Raw genomic sequence first — 18286 nt, 5'->3', positions numbered from 1 at the left:
AAAAAAGAGTCATCCAACCAGTCCCAGCAGACCAAGTCGGATTCAGAACTTACTCAAGATTCTTTCTGTTACCAAAGAAAACAGGGGACTGGAGACCTATCTTGGACCGCAACAGACTCAACCAGTTCATAAAGAAAGAGAAGTTCGGAATGGTCATGCTTCAGTCCATTCTTCCCTTCTTAGGGAAGGGCAATTGGATGTGCTCCATAGATCTCAAGGATGCGTACTATCACATAAAGATGAACAGATGCTCCAGAGATCATCTGCACTTTCGGCTGGGAGCCAATCATTACCAGTTTTGAGCCCTGCCCTTTTGTCTCACTACAGCCCCCAGAGTGTTCACCAAATGCGTGGCAGTGGTCATGGCTCACCTGAGATGTCTAGGATTCCAGGTGTTTCCATACCTAGATGACTGGCTCCTCACCGATACCACCAGGCATCAATTGACTCAGGCAACACAATATACTCTGACACTCTGCCATCAGTTAGGCATTACAATCAACTTCAAAAAGACTGCCTTATCGCCATCGCAGCATACCGTTTTTATAGGAGCAGAGTTAGATACCTCAACTACCACTCTATGTCTCCCTATCGAAAGAGTTTCTCTTCTCCACCAAAACGTCAGCTCACTGGTGTCAAAGAACAAAGCTACAGCAGCGGAGGTATTGAAAGTACTAGGTTTGATGGTGGCAGCAATCCTGGCTATACACCTCACAAGGATGCATATGCGAATTCTTCGATGGCTCCTCTTCGCTCAGTGGTCTTATCGGAAACTACCGATGCACCACATGATTCCTATCATGGATTCTTGCAGGAGAGACCTTCGGTGGTGGTTGACATCTCTTCATGTCACAATCGGAAGACCCTTTATTCCCCCCCCCAGTAGCCACTGTGACTACGGACACTTCCCTGATAGGGTGGGGGGGCATTTTCAGGGAAAGACTGCCCAAGGCACATGGACAGATCAAGAATCACATCTGCACATCAATGTTATAGAGTTGAGAGCGGTACTTCTGGCATTGCAGTACTTTCAGGACTCTCTCCCTCTAGGGACTATTGCAATTCAGACCGACAACATGTCAGTAGTCTGGTACTTGAACAAGCAAGGCAGAACCAAGTCTTACCCCCTTTGTCGAGAAGCCCTCAGGGTCTGGCAATGGGCTGTGTCATCCCAGCGTTTTCTGTTAGCAACGCACATCCCGGGGAAATCCAACGTAATAGTGGACAAGCTAAGCAGGGCAATATTACTCCCTCATGAGTGGTCTCTCAAACAACAGGTTGCGGAGTTGATTTTCCACAAATGGGGCCAGCCTTGCTGCGACCTTTTTGCCAGCCACATCAATTCAAAATGCAGAAGCTACTTTACCCTAATACCACCTCCCGGTCACCCCCCGAGAGATGCACTTTTACACGATTGGCCCCCGGGTCTCCTCTATGCATTTCCACCCTTCCCATTAATACCCAGATTTTTACAGAAAGAAAACTCACTGGGAAGGACTGTTATACTTATAGCACCCTACTGGCCTCGACAGATTTGGTTTGCATTTCTCCACCATCATCTGTTGGTAGATCCATGGATCCTGGACCCAGTTCCGGACCTTCTGACTAACCCATCAGGGGATCTTCATCCTTCTCTAGTCCTTGAAACTGACTGCTTGGCTAATCCGCTTCCCCTAATTGACAGGCTTCATTCAATTTCAGAAGATACAAGACAGATTCTCTTATCTTCTCACAAGCCGTCTACCAGGAAATTATATGGCAGTAAATGGAAAAGGTTCTCAATTTGGGCCAACGCGCAGAACATTGACCCTTTCCGAGCTCTGCTATCTTCGATTTTAGAATTTCTAACAAAAATTTTTAAGGAAGAGGCAGCAGCTGCTACAGTTTGAGCTCAGTTAGCTGCTATCTCAAATTTTCACCTTGGTCTTGGTGACTCAAATATTATGAGCCATAAATGATCTAAAACCTTTCTTAAAGGCATTCTTCATTTGAGACCTCCGATCAAAATTCCCTTTTTTCCCTGGAATTTAACCCTTATGCTGTCTCAAATTATTCTTCCCCCTTTTGAACCAGCATCTTCTTGTGATTTAAAATTTTTATCTTGGAAAACAATTTTTCTTCTGGCCATTACATCTGCCCGCAGAGTGTCAGAACATTATCTGTCAGACCACCCTACATAATCTTCCATGCTGATAGAGTATCTCTCAGAACAAACCCCTCATTTTTACCTAAAGTCTGTTCTGAGTCAAATATCAATCAGGTCATTCAACTGCCAGTCTTTTTCCCCGACCACTCTAGCAAATTGGAATATATGCTGCACAAACTTGATGTTCACAGACAGCTCAGATTTTATCTTGACAGAACTAAGGATATTAGGAAATCAGACCAACTTTTTGTATCCTTCTCAGAAGCAAGAAAAGGCAATCCAGTGGCTAAAATAACTTTATCCAAATGGTTATCCGATTGTATATCCTTTGTTTATAAGAATGCTAGCATGCATTTAATGCACAAACCGAAAGCTCATTCTACCAGAGCTGTCTCTACCTCTTCTACTTTTCAAGCTAAATTGCCCCTTGACAATATTTGCGCTGCAGCCACTTGGTCTAAGCCTCATACCTTTATCACACATTACAAAGTAGATAGGACTTCAAGGGACAGGTTTTCCTTTGGTTCTACGGTAGTGAAGAACATACTCCCATGAGCCACCCAAGGTTGAGGGTGCTAGGGACGCTACCCATCAGTGAGAATAAATGGCGAGATTTAACAACTTCACATATAGAAGTTATGTACTTACCATAACATTCCATGTGAATTGTTTATCTCACCTTTATTCTCACATCCCTCCCTCCTTCCCCCTCCAGGCTGACTGTTGACTTTGAGGCTAGTACCATCCTGGTTATTCAATATTTCTTCTTCCCCTTTGGGAAGTGTTCTTCGTAGATATATATAAGAGGGTATGTATATGTTGTATTTATGTATATATATGTATATACTGTTATTCGCAGCAAACAAGATCTGAGGTAATTCCAGCAGTGCGTTGTGGGATAAGGGGCTTGGTCTCGAGCTACTGGCAAACCTTGAACTTGCTATCTGCCATGTCGGAGCCGAGGATCGGCTCCGAACCCATCAGTGACAATAAAGTTGAGATAAACAACTCACATGGAACGTTATGGTAAGTACATAACTTCTATTTTACAGTGGTTTGTAAAAGTATGTACAGAGGACCAACTTGTCACTTCTAGAATACTTCTAGAATCCAACCATTTCCAAAAAGCCACAGATGAAGCCAAGGGTCTGGTGGAATGATCCTTGACCCTGCCTGGAATTTCCTTATTGTGGTGGGTATAATAAAAGCAAATAGTCTGTTTTGACACAGGTTGTCCTTTTTTCTAACCTTCACAAAAAATGAACAATTGATCAGAGTTCCTAAAAGATTTTATTCTGTCAAGATAGTACTCAAATTGTCTGTGGATGTCAAAGGTATGGAGTATTTTTTCTCCTTTATTTTTAGGTTCTGGAAAGAAGACATAGAGATGTATAACTTTGCTCAGTGTAAACACAGATATCATTTTAGGCATAAATGAAGGATTAGTTCTCAAGGAAATCTTATCTTTGTGGAAAATGAGGTACGTTTGACCCAGCATAAGAACTTGCAACTCAAATACTCTTACTTACAGAGGTCAGTAAAATCATTAACACTGTTTTCCTTGCTAAGAACCTCAAGTTAGCCCAATTAGCTGGCTCAAATGAAGCAAGTGTTAGGTTCTTCAACACAAAATTAAAATTCTAGTTCCACATAAAAGTGAGCGAAACCAATGGTCAGGCTTGGATTATCTTCAGTCTTTTAATACAAATAAAAAGAATTAAAATACAAATACTTACACAAATCTGTGAAAGTACTTAACACTGCTTCCTCAGATGTTAATATTTTCATATCAGTCAAGGCTTCTTATACAAATTTAAATCACTGTTAAACCAATCACATACTTAAACTCATTCCTAACTTAATTATTAATAACATTAAAGACGTAATATGATAGAAAATACCATCCAGTAAAAAGTAGCTATTTAATATCAAGTTAGTATAATAGCTATAATAACATATAAACATTCACATTTATAAATCACATATTCACATATATTGCACATACATATAAATGTATAAAAATACATATAAAAATGCATATAAAATATATGAAACATCTATAAAAAAAACATCTGTACATATCACTCAGTCTAATGCTTATGTAAGTTTCTCGTTCGTAAAATGGGCTTCAGAGGAATCTTATCATTCAGACCTTTACCTTTCTCTGCCCTCATTCTAATAATCTATCTCATCTCAGATGTTTCAGTGGAGTTTTTGATATCGCCATCCAGCTCATTTTCTTTGATTATCTCCATTATCAAAAATCTAAATTTATGAGTTGGATAATTTTGTATAACATGTTTTGCTAATGCATTTGTTAGATTTTTATTTCTGATATTATATGTGTTCTCTTATACGATCTCTAAATCTCCAGTTGGTCTTCACTATAAAGAAAGAGTGGCATATAATACAGTAAGCCTAACAGACAACATTACAGGTATTACAATCAGCTAGCAGATTAAAGTGAAACATCTACCCGTATCAGGATATGTATAAATTCTCCTAAACATGTGCAGTAGTTACACTTTCTGCATGGAAAAGTACCATACCATATCTATCTATTTGTTCTTCTTCTCCTGTTAATTTTGGGTAACATAATAACCATTTCAATGATTTCTTATTTTAAAATTGGAAGTTCGGGGTCTCCCCTACCATCTGTTTGATCTGAGCATTACTAGTTAAAATCAGCCAATATTTTTTCATTATATTTGTAATCTGATTTACATTACTCGACTAATATAGTGGTACTTGTACAACATTATTCCTGCCATGTTTTCTGCTATGTGATTGATCAACTTCAGAATAATATGGTCTAGCTGATGTAGATCTTAGGTTAGGGATCTCATCTAATATATTTTGCACTTCCTTTTGATTATAACCTCTATTTATTAACCTTCTTTCTAAATCTTTCAGCTCTTTAACAAAACTTTGGTCATTGGCATGTAACCTAGAAGCTCTCATTCCTTGTCCTTTTATTATATTTCTAAATATATATCTAGGGTACATGCTAATTTGGCATAGAAGAGTATTCCTGAAGCATTCCTTCCTATATATTCTAGTGTTTAAGGTTCCATCTACACTTTTATATACTTTTATGTCTAGAAAATGTATTCCATAATATGAATTCTTCATATTAAATTTTAAAAAGGCAGTACTAATATTAAGTGTCTCTACAAATGTTAATAATTCTAATTCCATATTAGTCCATATTATAAAAAGATAATCAAAAAAACTTTGATAGAAGGCTATATATTGACCCCCAGGTGATTTGAGTATGGCTTCCTCTTTCCATGCTGCCATCACTATTATTAGCACTAGAAGTGCCCATAGCTACACCATCCTGTTGCCAGTAAACTTCATGATTAAAAATAAATATATCATTTTCCAGAACTGTTTCCATTAATAAAAAAATCAAATTAACAAACTTTACTTCATATGTGCTATATGTGAATAAAAACTTTTTAAACATTTTAATACCATATGTATTTATCATAGTAAACAAAGATTGTACGTCCAAGGTAACAAGTATATAATCAGGGGAGGCACAAGAGGAAATTATCACCAGAGAGACAGTCGAATCGGACCATCAAGAAAATGTGGGAGGTCAAACAGTAGACACTGTCTTTAACTTATCTGGGTATGTTTTAAATGAATTTGAGATACAGGTTCTGAGTAGAGGACTTACTTTCATTCCTACGATGGACAGCAAGTATGAAGAAACTTTGAAGGACTTTAAGTTATTTATTAGGAATTTGTCCCTGAGAATTTTCTTTAAGGATTCAGATACCTCCTCACCTGATGTTGCTTTTAAAGTACCAAGTACCTTCATTATAGCAAATTGGTGGAAGATGACATCTACAAAATGGAACAGGGAAGGGTGATGTCATAATCGCAATATTGTTATTCGACCAGCAGACAAAGGAGGTGGTATTGTGGTTTTTGATGCAGATAGGTATAGTCGAGATATGTTTCACATGCTGGCTGATGAGAGGTTTTATGTCCCTATAACCAATTGTGAGGTAGATACCATTATTTATACCATATATTCTACACTCCTTGGATTATTGAATGAAGGGGTTATCGACCAGGCCTTGTTTGACTATCTACATGTCCCCCATCCTCTGATTCCAATCATTCAAGGTCTACCTAAGATTCACAAAGATTTACATCAACCACCAATGAGACCAATTGTTGCTGGTAGGGGATGGTCCACTGAACCTCTATCAATCTTTGTAGAATCACAACTTAGACCACTAGTTGATGCCAATCCTTTCATCCTCAGGGATACCAAACAGTTCCTGTTAGATCTATATCAACACATCCATGAACATCCTGATGTTGAGAATCTTATATGGGTAACTATGGACGTACAATCCCTATTTACTGTTATACCGAACACCAATGGCAAAGAAATGATTGATGCCTATTTAAGGAGGTCCACTTTGCCTCTAGTTCATGATATAGAGTTAATCATTTTTTTGCTGGAAATGATTCTGGATTCCAACTTGTTTTGCTTTCAAGAGAAGATGGATGGTGTAGCTATGGGCACATCCTGTGCAAATAAATGGCAGAGTGGGAGCACTGCCATCTATTCCAAAATGAACTATTTACTGAGTTTATACCATTCTACAGACGTTTTGTAGATGATCTTTTCTTCATTTGGAGTGGTACATTAGAACGCCTGGAAGATTTCTTTGAATGGATTAACACCTCCAACACATTCTTGAAATTTACTATGGAATGGTCATACACTAGTATTCCGTTCCTGGACATCCATGTGGATAAATTACCTGGTGGCATGGTCAATACTGGAGTATATCGCAAACCATGCCATAGCAATATGCTACTTCATCGCTCCAGTATGCACCCAGGTTTCGTTTACAACAATATTGTTAAAGGACAATCCATGCGGATGTCCCGATATATTCCAGGGACTACTGACTTGGAGAAAGGATTAGAAGATCTGGGTTTGAGACTAATGGAACGAGGATACAGCAGCTTGGATATAACTAAAGGCATGGATGAAATTTACAGTCTCAGGGAAGGTAGAGCTAAACCCTACTTTTCACAGGGAGCCAAGGAAATTTATACAGCTGATATAGGAGTCAATGGGAAGAAAGATGATTCCTATGATGTGAACAACAGCGTCACCTTTCCCATATACTATACAAGAGACGTTGGTTCTGTCAAAGATATTTTTTCCAAACATTGGCATATTCTATCGGTGGACCCTACCATTAGTGCTTTAACAGGTGAACGACCAAGATTTGTTTATAGGAATAAAAAGAATCTTAAAAGGTTACTCTGTTACCCTAAAGCATCCCATATACCAACTTCATTGTCAGGTCCTTACATGACACCATGTAATAGGTGTAATTTCTGCATTTACATTTCAACTGACCCCATCTTTACTTACCCATATGGGTCTGGTGTGTTTCATATCCGTACAAAAAGTAGCTGCATGTCAAAGGATGTTGTCTACCTTGCATCGTGCAAGACCAACCGGATATTGAGAGACAGGATCAGGGAACATATGTACCATACAAGGAAAGGTAATTTGCACAATGCCCTGGCCAAGCACACCAAGAATGAGGGCCCAGCACATCAGTTTAGGTTTAGGGTATTGGAGCAAATTTTTAAGACATATAGGAGAGGGGACATTAAGAATTACACCGAGACTAGAGAGATAAATTGGATCATTAAGTTTAGGGCCGATCAGATACCAGGTTTGAATGGGAAGGTTCCACTACGTCCCATACTCAAATCAAGGAGGTTAAAGAATAAATCATGATGTATAAATATTTTGGGTAGAGCCTTCTATGTTTGTATACATGTTACATTTCTTGTTTTTATGTTTATACATATTTGTATATATTCATATACACATTTTTATGAATTTTTAAGTATTCACATTGTTGATTAGATGCATTTTATAGTTATGCTCATTTTATATGGTTTTATGAGTGTTTACACCTTTAAGATGCTGATAGATTTGGTTTAATGTATTTAAATGATGAAGTTATAGTGTGTTTTGTTATTAAAGGTCTGATGAAGCTACTTAACCTGTCCAATAAATTATACTCTTTTTCAGCAAGATTGACTGCTATTTTGTTCAGGATTTTCTATTAATTCACGTTTTGTGATTTTTGGAACATCAATTTATTGGCACCCTCCATTGTATTGCACAGCAGCTGCTTGTTTACTTTTTTACTCTCATTTGCCGTTTTGCTGCTGAGCATTAACTCTTCTGGGTTGTTCATACTTGAAGTATATAATCTATGTTATGATGTTCTCACTTAGTCATAAAGGCATATAGATCATTCAAAAATTGTTTAGAATATCTTAAAACATATTTATACTTATCTAATGTTGGCCTTAAATGCTTCTCACTATAATTTGAAAGGGGTTGCGTACACCATTTTCACCCCACTACTATAGGTCTCATTGGAGGTTACCAGGGGTCCTTGTGTCTCTTTGGAACACCCTGTATAATAGGAATGGTAGGTGTCTCTATTATAAAATAGTTATATAAATCTAAATTAATATTACAGCTTAGCAAACAATCAAGGAGTGTATTGTGTACACTTTTAACCATCCAATTGACTTCAGTTGTTCTTATTATCTTGTATATGTTAGTATAATTTAACATATGCTTCATTGTATCAACACAGTGGGCAGAATCCATCACAACAATGAGGCCTCCTTTATCCACTGGCCTAATAATAGAATTATCACTCTGCAGGTACCTCAATGCATCTTTCTCTGCTGTATTTAGATTTCCAAATTTCTTATAATTGTGTCCAGCATTTAAAACTTGATGTAATTAATTTTCACACAACATACTAAAAGATTCAAGTAGCGGGTGATTTACTGGTATAAATGTACTAGGTTTTTTTACAAATTGTATTCTGATAAACACCTTGATCCTTAAACATCATTCTCAGCATTGCATTTCTAATGAACAATGTCAAGTCTATAATAGAGTCAGTTACGTCAGCCTCCTGAGCTGGGATAAAAGATAATCCCTTTTAAAGTAGTGAGACTTTGTCTAAGGATAGCTGCCTGGATGAAATATTCCAGACTAAGGATTCACCTTAACTTGTCACATTTTCTTTAGAGTTTGTGTATTCATGGCTTCTTGTGGCAGTTTTCTCTTTATATGGCCTCCACTTCTTGAACGGTCTCTTTTTCCAGGTATATTGTGATTTCAGTGACAATTCATGTTGATGGGAAATGGCAAAAAATCTTGCTTGTCCCTTGTATGATTATTTGGAAGGAAATCATCCTGTGAGTAAGTACTGGAGGTGGCTTGTAGTAAAACATCCTTCTTCTGCGCTGTAGTAACGGCAGCAACCTCTACAGTTGGGAGGGCTGTGGTTTTCTTCCATGCTATCTTGTTTAGTAATATAACTTCAGTTTGTGTTTTATCTTGATGGACTTCATTGGAGGTAGATTCAAGTAAAGAATCTTCCTTGGTTAAATCAAAAGGTTGCAAAGTACCTTGCTGAGTAATAGGCTTTCCTGCACCACTGTCATTGTGCATTAAGTTTGTTTTATGTTTTGAGATACATGGCCAAATAAAGACATGTCATTTCATAAAGTGTACCCTGGCTCTCCAATTTGTTATATTTTGTCTTAAGTAGTTTTCTCTTATATAACATTGCTGTTTCAAGTATAGCACCAAGTTTCTCATCAACCAAAGCGTGCAGAAAAGTGTCATACAATTTCTGCTGTTCAGCCATTATATGCTTAATAATAGCATATTCTTCAGGTTCAAAGAATTCTATTAATAGTTGCATGTAATTATAGCTCAAGTCCAAGTTAAGTTTTTGCCATTCATATAGTAATTGAGGATTATGTGTGCCATAAGTGGACAGTTTAAGAATTCTTAAACATGAGGTATAACATGATACGTAAGGCATGCTTGTGTCTGGAGTCTTTTTAATTTAAACAGTTCACTTTCTATTTTGTAAAGACAGGTTTGAAATACGTTACGGTCAGTTCATTCCTTTTTATTATCATTACTATCAATTAACGTTTCTCTAAGAAGGAGAGGATTATCATCAGATCTCATAAACTTTACACGTGCTTCAGATGATTTGTATTTGTGTATTGCATTTAAGTTGCCTCATGGGTTGCATTCCAGCTCTATTTCTCTTGTTCCTCCCTCTGCTATTGTTCTTTACTGCCAAAAAACAACATACAATATAACACAGATGAAAAAGGCAGATAGGATGAATTGGCCACTTATCACAATAAACAAATTCCAGTTCCACATAAAAGTGAGCCAAAACAATGGTCGGGCTTGGATTATCTTCAGCCCTTTAATACAAATAAAAAGAATTAAAATACAAATATGTAAGCACTTTCACAGATTTGTGTAACACTGCTTCCTCAGATGTTAATATCTTCACATCAATCAAGGCTTCTTTTACAAAACTGAATCACTGTTAAACCAATCACATACTTAAACTCATTCCTAACTTAATTATTAATTACATTAAAGAAGAAGTAATATGATAGAAAATACTATCCAGTAAAAAGTAGCTATTTAATATCTAGTTAGTATAATAGCTATAATAACATATAAACATTCAAATTTATAAATCACATATTCACATATATTGCACGTGCATATAAATATATAAAAATACATATAATAATGCATATAAAAATATAAAACAACATCTGTACATATCTCACTCTAATGCTTATGTAAGTTTCTCTTTCTTACCGTGGGCGTCAAAGGAATCTTATCATTCAGACCTTTGCCTATGTGTGCTCTCATTTTAATAATCCATCTCATCTCAGATGTTTCAGTGGAGTTTTCTAAATCGCCGCCCCGCTCATTTTCTCTGATTATCTCCATTATCAAAAATCTAAATTCATGAGTTGGATAATTTTGTATAACACATTTTGCTAATGAATTTGTTACATTTTCATTTCTGATATTATATAGGTGTTCTCTTATACGATCTCTAAATCTCCAGTTGGTCTTCCCTATATCGAATGAGTAGCATATAAGTCACTAAGCCAAATAGACAACATTACAGGTATTATAATCAGCTAGCAGATTAAAATGGAAGCATCTACCCATATCAGGATGTATAAATTCTCCTGTTGAATCTAAACATGTGCAGTAGTTATGCTTTCTGCATGGAAAAGCATCATATCTATCCATCTATTCATTCTTGTTCTCCTGTTAATTTTGAGTAACATAATAAACATTTCAATGATTTCTTATTTTTAAATTGGAAGTTTGGGGTCTCCCCTACCATCTGTTTGATCTGAGCATCACTAGTTAAAATCAGCCAACATTTTTTTCATTATATTTGTAATCTGATTTACATTACTTGAATAATATAGTGGTACTCGTACAACATTATTCCTACCATTTTGTTTGCTGTTATGTGATTGATCAACTTCAGAATAATATGGTCTAGCTGATGTAGATCTTAGGTTAGGGAGCTCATCTAATATATTTTGCACTTCCTTTCAATTATAGCCTCTACTTATTAACCTTCTTTCTAAATCTTTTAGCTCTTTAACAAAACCTTGGTCATTGGCATGTAACCTAGAAGCTCTCATTCCTTGTCCTTTTATTATATTTCTAAATATATATCTAGTGTGCATGCTACTTCTGTGTAGAAGAGTATTCCTGAAGCATGTAGGATGTAGCCTGGGATATTATCGGGTCCCATGGAGGCTGTATTTTTTGCCTTTGAGAGAGCAGTAATGACCTGATCCCTTGATATAAGGGGAAGGGGGCAGGTACTGGGAATGTCCTGATTTAATGATGGGGACAGAGGGGTGAAATTTTTGCTGAATCTGTCAGCCAGCAAGTTTGCTATATCTACAGCATTTGTATATGTGGTGTCCATGACCACCAGTCCTAAACAGATCTGGGTGCTACCTTTGAAATTACAGACATATGTGAAGAAGGCCTTATGATTGTCTGTAGTAGATGTGGCCAATTTGGACTCAAAGTTTGCTTTGGAAGATTTCACTGCTGCATTTATTTACTTGTTTAGTCTAAGGAGAGATTGCTTCCAATTGGGCACCTGCTACTTCTTGGTCCTGGACAGAAATTTATTTCATTTGTTATAGACTTTATTTATTGCAGATGCACACTAGACAGGTTTACGTTTCCTTGCAGAGGATGATTTAGTCCTGTCAGGTATTTCTGATTCCATGCATCTATATAAATGTTCATATAGTAATTTGGTATAGCTTTGGATACTGGTGCCAGTTCCTAGAGTGGGGGAGAGGGCTGTGAAGCTGTTTTTACCATCCCTCAGGAGGCTGTAATCAGCTTTGGAAAAGTTTTTTTGTTTGACCCTAGTTAGAGGGAGGTCGGGGGAGATGGTGACTTCGAATGTGACTGTTTTATGGTCTGATCTTACAAGGGAGGATGATACTGCAGGGATGCTTCAGTGGTTACTCATGTTGGTTAATACCAAGTCCAAGATATTATCAACGCTTGTGGGGGTATCGACTAGCTGTTCAAAAGCATTTGCATTGATAAAATCAAGGAATCTCTGGGCATTTGTGTTCTAGTATGAGTAGTTCTTCCAGTCTATGTTTGGGTAGTTAAAGTCACCCAGGATCAGGGTAAAGGGTTGAATCTTGATAGATTCGAAGAGGTCTAGATAGGCAGTTTGGGTATCTTGGGTCAGATGTGGGGCTCGGTAGCTAGCTATGATTTGTATAGGGGTCTTGTCAATTGTTAACTGCACCTAGAGTGCCTCCTGTGCGTCATACTGTTTGACCAGGCTGGAGGTGTGCATGTCTTTAATATATATTGAAACTCCACCTTCTTTGGCTTTACTACCCACAGTTTGGGGTCTGAATGTATGATAGGATGCATAACCAGATATGGCTGGGGTGCTCTCCATAGCTTTGAACCAGGTTTCTGTGACTGAGCAGATGTCAGCAATTTCCAGGGTTACGAATACTTACAATAAGTGCAGTTTCATTTTTAGATTCCTAGCATTTAGCAGCATGACCTTTAATTTGGGTTTTCTTGAAATTTTTATGTTGGTAGTTTCTCCCTCTTTTTTCAGATCCCCAATAAGACTTCCCACTGGCACAGCTATAGGGTTAAGATCTCAGCCGAGGGGTCAAGCCAAAACCTTCAGCACCCTCTCTGTCCAACCAGTGGTTCGTGTCCTTGCCCAAGTAGCGGACACGCGCACGCGTGCACACACACACACACACACACACACACACACACACACACACACACACACACACACACACACACACACACACACACACACATACACACACAGACACTTTGAGGTTTTATTTATTTACAAACACACAGACACTCCTGGGGAAGGCTGGCACAAGTTTACTAGCTATGCCCTCCTTCTGCACAGACTATAAAGTAGTTATCACTGCCACCAACCACTACTTATCAGCTACTATAAAGGCCCTTACAAAGGGTGACCAATCCTATTGTGTAATGTTACTATTATCCAAATTGTAAGTGTGACCAAGAGAAAGGCTATTGGAGTGGTCTATACAGTGTCACCAAATACATATGTAAGTACACTAGAAGCTTAAATATCAATAAACAAACCAGCCACAATTAAAAGGTTTAAATATATTTAATAATAAATAATAAAAGAACAAGACAATACTCAACATAGTAACTACAGAGTTCAGAATCACAGGAAATATTTTAAAACAACATCGTAGGACAGTCGCAAATAAATACAGAAAACATCTAAACTAATCTTTACTATATTCTTGTCTATATCTAAAAGAAATTATTGTACCCTACACTTACGTACAGAGCAAGACAAATGCAGATGATGATGAATGGATGCTTCTAAGTCCAAGACAAGATAAAAATTGTCCAGTCTTTCTCTGAGGGAGTTCTTAAATTAATAATCAACATTACTGCTGGGTTAGCGCAGATAATATCACTCTTTGTCACCTGAATTCAGTTCACAGGCTAAACAGATACTTAGAATTTAACACCTATGTGTCAAAACTACATATCACTCAGAAGTGTGCAGCTGCTAGGAAGTCATAAAGCAATAAAAACACTTTTACGTTTGAAACCTAGTAAATATTTCTGTTTCAAGACAATAGGAAAACCTCTAGCTCTAGACATTGTGCCTGCTTGCTGCACTGAAACTGTGATAACACAATTGCAAAACACTTTACTTTTCAACCTATTTTCTTGAAGTTTTGCAAGTTAACTCCGTATGTTACAGCTTTTACTATTAAAATATACATTTGCACAGGTATATAGTTAATACACATTTCTGTTCTTTTCCAGTATGGTACCATGTGGTTACATTCTTGAAGCTCAGTACATAACATACAGTTCAACACACACTTCTGAAACATTAGTTTAATATATACATAACATATAGTTCTCGTAATATTCACAAATAACATATGATTATTTACATTATTGATTATTACTGATTATTTACAAAATAGCTGGGCTGGCAGTGTCACAACCCCCCCCCCCCTGAAAAATTAAGCTAGTTTTTCAAGTGATTCTTGAGAAATGTTGCTTGGGAGGGCTGAGCCTATCTGAGAATACCTTACCCCATTATCTGTCTTGAGAGCCCACCTGTACTGGCATTACTAACCCCACTGCAGTGCTGCACTGCCATATCATATTCTTGCAACCCTAGGCTCCACCTTAGTAACTTGGCATTTTGGTGGCTGGCTTGATGTGGCCATGTTAATGGATTGTGGTTTGGAACTACAGTGAATTTCCTTCCATACAGATAAGGCTGAAGTTTCTGCAGTGCCCACACTATGTCCAGGCATTCCTTTTCTACAGCTGCATACCATTCCTCCCTGGGTTGGAGCTTAAGACTGAGATATACTACTGGGTGCTCTTCTCCCTCTGAGAAAACCTGGCTAAGTACAGCCCCTCCCCCATAGTTTGAAGCATCCACCTGCACAACAAATTCTTTGCTGTAATCTAGACTGACCAACATGGGGGGGGGGGGTTCTCCCAAGGTTCATTTAAGCTTCTGGAATGTTTGCTCACTTTCTGGGGTCCACACTACCTTATCTGGCCTTTTATCTTTGTTAGGTCTGTGAGGGGAGCAGCTATGGTAATATAGTTGGGGATTAACTTTCTGTAGTACCCTACTGTCCCTAAGAATGCCCTTGCCTGCTTTTTGGTAACAGGGGCAGGCCATGCCTAAATGGTTTCCACTTTGGCAGGTCCAGGCTTGATCTTTACCACTCCCCACTCTATGTCCCAGGTGGGAAACCTCTGCCATGCCCACCTAACATTTGCTGGGCTTAATGGTCAGCCCTGCCCTCTGTAGTTTGCTCAGCACCTCCCTGACTGCCAAAGGTGTTCTCACCAGGAATGGCTTTAGATGGCAATATCATCTAGGTAAGCAAGGGCAAAATCTCCTGCTCCTGCTAGGATACGATCTACCAGCCTCTGGAAAGATGCTGGGGCATTTTTAATCCCAAAGAGCAGCTTTGTGAACTCATACAAGCCAAAAGGAGTCACAAAGGCTGACTTCTCTCTAGCACTGGGAGCCAAGGGCACCTGCCAGTAACCCTAGGTAAGATAAATGATGGTAAGATACTTAGACCCACCCAGCTGCTCTAGGGCTTCATCTGTCCTAGGCATGGAGTACGCATCTGACTCTGTGTGACTATTTAATTTCCTATAGTCCACACAGAACCTGGTGCTGCCATCCTACTTTGGTACCATCACCACTGTGGAGGGCCAGGGACTGCTGGACTCCTGAATTACCACTAGTTCTAAAATTTCCTGTATCTCCTCCCTCAGAGTCTGTTTGAGTCTCTCAAGCACCCTATAAGGGGCAGGCTTAATAGGCCTTTGGGGTCCTGTATCCACATGGTGCTGCACCAGGTGGGTGCACCCTGGCTTGCCAGTGAACATGTCCCCAAACTCCTGTAACACTGCTCAGATTTCTCGAACCTGGGGTAAGGGATAGCTGCTAGGACATTTCTACCCCTTCCACTGAGGTGTCAGTCCGAGTCTCACTGAGGAGATCAGTCACCAGATCCCCCTCAGACTCCTCCTGAAATGCACTGCATATACTCAGCACAAGGGCCTCCCTATCATGGTAAGGCTTCATCATGTTAACATGGTACAATTTGTGCCCCTACCTCCTGCCTAGCAGTTCTAACATGCAGTTAACCTCACTGACCTTCCTTACCACCTTGTAAGATCCCTCCCAAGCTGCCTGCAGCTTGTTGTGTCTGACAGGAATGAGAACAATTACCTGCTGCCCTACAGCATACTCTCTAGCTCGAGTATTCCTGTCATACTAGACTTTTTCTGCTGTTGGGCTTCTGCCAGGTTTTTCTGGGCCAAGCTCATGAGTTCCATACGCCTTGTCCTGAGGTTTAGGACATATGCCAAAACAGACTTCTTGTGTACAATCACCCTTCCACTCATCTTGAATCAAATCTAGAGGTCCCTTCACCCTATGCCGATACAACAACTCAAAGGGTGAAAAACCTGTGGATTCCTGGGGAACCTCTCTGTAAGCAAACAACAGATAGGGAAAATATTTGTCCCAGTCCCTCTTAAACTGGTCTGCAAATGCCCGTAGCATGGATTTGAGTGTAGAGTTTAATCTCTCAACAAGACCATTAGTCTGTGTGTGGTAGGGGGTAGTCTTCAGGTGTTTCACCCCACAGTACTTCCACAGACAAGCCAGGAGGTCTGACATGAAATTGGCACCTCTGTCAGTCAGTATTTCTTTTGGGAAACCTACCCTGCTGAAAATCTCTAACAAAGCATTTGCTACCTTTTCTGCCTCAATGGAGTACAGAGCCACTGCCTCATGGTATCTGGTAGCATAATCTACTACCACTAGGATATACTTTTTCTCTGTGGAACTCCGGGTACTTAGAGGCCCCACAGTATCCATAACTACCCTCTGAAATGGCTCCTCAATTACAGGCAAAGGCATCAGAGGAGCTTTCACCTTGTCTCCTGCTTTGCCTACCTTTTAGCACTGCTCACAGATCCTGCAGTACCCTGCTACATCTCTGGAAATCCCAGGCCAATAGAAGTTCTGCATAATACATCTCTTTGTGTGTTTTATGCCCATATGACTTGTAAAAGGAATATCATGGCCTATGGCTAGAAGTGCAAGATGGTAGGCTCTGGGCACTACCAACTGCTTTATTCTCCCACCCTCTATCCCTCCCTCAGGGGTCCACTCTCTATAAAATAACCCTTTGTCTCAGTATACAGATTCACCCTTCCCTTGAGAATCAGGTGACTCACTAGCTACCTCCCTCAGGCCTTGTAATGTAGGGTCTGAGAGTTGAGCCTATCTCAACTCTCTCTTAGTAAACCATTCCAGCTCCCCTTCCACAGGAAGTCTGGCATCCTCTGACAGCAGTGCCTCACTATCAGCTTGGGTACTACTATTCACCTCTGCCCTTGCAGTCACTCTGTCCAAGGGAACATCAGTACCCACAAGCAGCTGTGAATCACTTTCAGTCTCACTGGTACAGGGTAGCTCCCTCCCTAAAGTAATCACTTCACCAGTCCTGACTGCAAGTGTGCAGTCTCTCTGGGTCCCCCCCAGGCTACCAGACCCACATGCTTGTCTCCAAGCCTGACTGCGTTCAACTGCATGCGCACAGGTTACGGCATTATCAAAATCATTCCCTATCGGGACATCTGCAGGGATATCCTCAAACACACCTACTTGCTTGCCTCCTTTTCCACCCTCCTAGCCAAGGTGAACCCTAGCCAAAGATATTTGGAATGGGGTCTCTCCTAAAGCTGTGACTGGAGTACACTGCCCAAGCAAGTAGTGCTCCTCTGTAACCATTGCAGGCTTCACAATGGTTATGTAAGAGGCCATATCTCTCTTAGCAATGGCCTCTTTCCCATTCACTAAGATAGGATATAACCTCTTGTGGTAGTTTGTTACCCTTGTCATCTTGAGACAACCTACTGTTGACATTTTGTCATTCCAACTTACTGGCTCCCAACCTTTTGTTCCCCAACTTGCCTCCATGGACATCTATATGCTACATGGCCCCACTGGTTGCATTTAAAACATTTAACCCTTGGTACTGGACATGTACCTAGACTAGTGGCTTCCCCTGCTACTGGCAGACTCTGTTGGGGCAATCTGGGCTGCCCAC

Source organism: Protopterus annectens, chromosome 11.part0 (genome assembly GCF_019279795.1).
Source record: "Protopterus annectens isolate FY-2018-M chromosome 11.part0, PAN1.0, whole genome shotgun sequence".
NCBI lineage: Eukaryota > Metazoa > Chordata > Ceratodontiformes > Protopteridae > Protopterus > Protopterus annectens.
The sequence above is the reverse complement of the archived record's forward strand: the minus strand, read 5'-3'. Positions refer to the sequence as shown.